Source organism: Lithobates pipiens, unplaced genomic scaffold, assembly GCF_037356315.1.
Source record: "Lithobates pipiens isolate NorthernLeopardFrog02 unplaced genomic scaffold, aLitPip1_a1.2 Scaffold_8, whole genome shotgun sequence".
Classification (NCBI taxonomy): domain Eukaryota; kingdom Metazoa; phylum Chordata; class Amphibia; order Anura; family Ranidae; genus Lithobates; species Lithobates pipiens.
In genome coordinates this window covers 635,063,301-635,067,548 of record NW_027507903.1, presented here as the reverse complement: position 1 = coordinate 635,067,548, position 4,248 = coordinate 635,063,301, and the positions used below count along the sequence as shown (strand labels likewise).

Genomic DNA, 4,248 nt, shown 5'->3' with positions numbered 1-4,248 from the left:
TTAATTTCGTTTAGTTATATTCGTTAACTTCCTTAAATTCGTTTTCGGATTTCGTTTAGTTTTCTACCGAATTCGAAAAATCGGCCACATTCGAAAATATTTCAACCAAATTCGAAAATATTTCTACTGAATTCGAAATTATTTCAACATGATTCGACATTATTTCAACCACATTCGAAAATATTTTGTGACCCGAATTTAGGGCCATGTATCTCGGGGTCACTTGGTGCTAGAAACTCCAAATTTGGATATGTTATAGTGCTAGTTCTATTGTGTTTGCATACCAAATTTGGAGTTTCTAGCTATAAGTGACCCCGAGATATGTGGCCCCAAAATCGGGTCGCAAAATGTTATTCTCTGCTCTAATAACTAATAACATTTTGTGACCCGATTTTGGGGCCACATATCTCGGGGTCACTTATAGCTAGAAATTTGGTATGAAAACACAATAATACTAGCACTACAACATATCCAAATTTGAAGTGTCTAGCACCAAGTGACCCCGAGATACATGGCCCTAAATTCGGGTCACAAAATATGTTCGAATGTGGTTGAAATAATGTCGAATGCAGTTGAAATAATTTCGAATGCAGTTGAAATAATTTCGAATCATGTCGAATTCATTCGAATTCATTCGTTATATTTCTTTCGTATTCATTGTAATTTGTTATTTTTTATTCGGACATTCGGATGCATCCAAATTTCCGAAAGATGCAAAATTCGGCCGAATTTCGATTCGTTACGAAACGAATTGCACAAGTCTATCTGCTCCAGGCAGCAGCATCCAGCAAAGGTACAGCTCCTCTCCAGCTGGGTTCACCTGGCTCAGCAAAGTGGCCAGACAATAGGCCACATTGTTGGTCTAGACTACAGACCTATACAAAGGAAACCCAAACATGTATAAGTGAAATATAATGATTTATTAAGATAAGTGAATAAACACAACTACCTCCAATATAATACAATGTGCAACTAACCAACCACAAACAGAAACCCACCAATAATAATAGTAACAGATAAATATGTACATATAAAGGGGAATACCGGAATCATAAAGGGAACCAGGCCAGGGTCGTCAATGGGAGGTCAGCAGCTGGGGATAGGGAACAAACAGGACAAGGAGAGGATGGATGAATCACAAGAGGGACAGGTACAGGTACAAGGCTTAGGGTTCGGGTACAGAGATCAGGTGCAGAGACGGGATCAGGATTCAGGGCTCACAGAATCAGGTCAGGGCACAAGGAAGATACCAAAGCAAAGTGTGAGAGTACTTGCTGGGTATTTATACATATCTCCTGCAATCAGGCTCAGGTGATGCCTAAAATAAATATATATATATATATAAAGCCTGAAGAAGGGACATGCCTGTCCTGAATGTGAGCTCCTCCCCGTTAGCCCGGAAGTGACGCTGATCCCCGCCAACGACGGTGCCTAGTGTTTGCGCTCCACGACCATCGGAAACATCATATCCGGGCCTGGCACCATCCACATCATCTATCCCTCTGCCGGATTTGCAGCTGATGGCCTCTCCTCTCTGACTAGCGGATGCTGAAATTATTATAATTCCCATCTATGAACCACTTTTGTGAGTGTATTGATTTTTAAAATGTTATTAAAATTTACCGTTTTACTGCACTTAGAAGGCGCCGTTCCTTTTCCATTTGTCATTTTCAGAGCACTTTTTACATTTCTACTCAGAACTGGCAGCCCCCGATGGACAGTTTTTTAAATTATTTTAACTGTTTTAATTATTTTACCTTATACTTCATGGACATTACTGACTGTAACAGCCCATTGTGGTCATTAATACTATTTTTACTCTATGTTCATTCCCATTCAACACTATATGAGTTTGTTTACTAGTCATATTCAGAGTGTGCTGTATTATCTTTTGTTTTTTTATAAACAAATTGGCTTGTCATAGTTTTGGAAAGAATTTTCCATTTCCTGTCTGTGCACTTCCTTTGTTGAGAAAGTAGAGGTAGAGTTGTCTTTTAAGATAGAGGAGGCATATTGTGAAATAAGGACGTTCTCTTCTGTCCATTTTACAATTTCAAATGAAATTTTCACTTCTAATAAACAGTTCTTAAATAAGCCACTTTTATAATTGATGGCTTAAGCATATCCCTTTATGTTCGAAAATAAAGCGTCCTTGTTAGTCATAGAAATTAATCATCTGCCATATTTGTTTCTTGCTAAGTACATAGGTACATGATATCTCATTTCTGTGCCATGTCTGCTTGGTGTTACTTACTCCAAAGGAGGGCTAAGCATGCTCTTGAATGGAGGAAACAGGTTGGTGAACCAAGGCTGAAGCAGAGTTTCTGGATGTAGACTGCAGAGTTTATGGATGTAGACCACAGTCATTGGTTGCACAGGCTCAAGGTTCTTTGTAGTTGTCATTTAAAAAACGGGTATCTGTGCCTTATAAAGGAAACAGAGACACGTTGGTCTTTTAGCAGCTTGACAAGCAAGTTTGTTGGTGCACTTTGTACCAATATATACCTTTACTTTGTGACTATGGTCAGAAACTCTGGGTGGCTGGATATTATGGAACATTTGCCTTATTGAATTTGTTGTGATGCACATGCTTTCAAGTTTAACACTGGGGCTACCTTATTCCTTCTATTTCTGTTTACTCCCTTACAGCATAATACATTGTAGATATATGTTTGACTCTGGGAAGATGCATAATAGTAGATAATAGGATTAAGACAACAGCTCATGCTACTTATACTGGCGGACAAAATGTAAGCGAAATTCAGAGAGTCATCATTGTACCTAAAAATCAGCAGGTAGGAAGTTAAAAAGAGGATATTGGTTGGGCCAAAGCAAAGGGCAAATACAAAAAGGACAACCGCTGTCAAGTAGATGGCTCGAGATCTCCGATGTCTGCATTCAACATGTGGTAGACAGAGACTGCATATGGTTCCAATGTAACATAAAGATGTAACAATTAAAGGTATGACAAAGAACGCTATGAGATAAGGAATGAAATAGTAAAAATAAAGGCCTTTTAAATCTTTTGAGTCCAGCACATCATAACAAGTTGTAATATTTAGTGCAGGGAGCATATAAGTTTGCCTGGCAATGAGAAGAGGCACAATGCTGACCAATGAGATGATCCAGATAATACCACACACCAGCCAGGCTCGGTTCACTGTACGCCAGGCAAGAGACCGCATCGGGAACACTACTGCCAGAAATCGGTCAATGCTGATACTTGTCATAAGCAGAATGGAGCAGTACATGTTGCAGAATAATACCGCCATGACAAAGCGACACATTCCTTCTCCAATGATCCAGTTGTTTCCAGAGAATCGGTAAACAATGCGAAAAGGCAAGATACAAACAAAGATGATATCTGTAGCAGCAAGGTTCAACATGTATACAATTGATGGCTTCTTCACCTTCATCTTAAAGACAAAAATAAAGATTGCCATGATATTGAGAGGAAGAGCCAAAAGGACCACAACGGTAAAAAATGATGGTACAAATCTGGTCAGCCACCAACTACTAGGGGAGATTATAAAGTCTTCTGAAGAAATGTTATAATTAACAGATGCATTATGGAAGTTTATGGTCCATAGATGGTTCCCACCTGGAAAGAGAAAATATAAACATAAGGAATAACACACGGAAAAAGAAAAAACCTGGCGCTCTAATATGCAACAAAAGATACTGTACATTGTATGAAAGTTTTGGAGTTGTAAAAAGTAAGAATTGGAAACAGGTGGTCTTCAACCACTGAGAACAAAGAATGACAAATGTTTGATGCTCTTTGGCAGGGGTAACCAAAGGAATCCTCACAAATAGGGTTGAGCTTTGGGTCAAGGTTGGATTCTCCCAACCCATTCACATTTCCAATGTAGCGGTTGGCCATCATAGCAACCAAGTACCAATAATACACATTTTGGACTCTGAGCATACAGTAGGTCCAAAGGGTTAGAATGCCCATTGTACAAATGTAATAATGATAAGAAACAGTTTTTGACAAGTCCTTTACTAAAAACTAAAAAAATAGTGTCCCTCGATGTACATCCATCGTCAATGACGTTACCTGCCAGACCCAAAATATAAAAAAATGAAAAAAGTTCTGGCCTCTTGGGAGGCCTCCCACCATATGCCTGCGCTGCAGTTTGACAGTTGTTATATACACAAGGGGTGGGGCCACCCAGTGGCACCACCCCCTTTTGACATCACGTGGCATTATGAAGGGGCAGTGCCACCGGGTGACGTAGCCAGGTG

At 39.5% G+C, this 4,248-nt stretch overlaps 1 pseudogene; it reads right to left on the bottom strand.

Annotated features, from left to right (window-relative positions):
- Positions 1–904: 904 nt before the first annotated feature.
- LOC143964136 (proteinase-activated receptor 1 pseudogene) lies at positions 905–3,593 on the bottom strand (annotated as a pseudogene).
- Between the last annotated feature and the right edge of the window lie 655 nt (positions 3,594–4,248).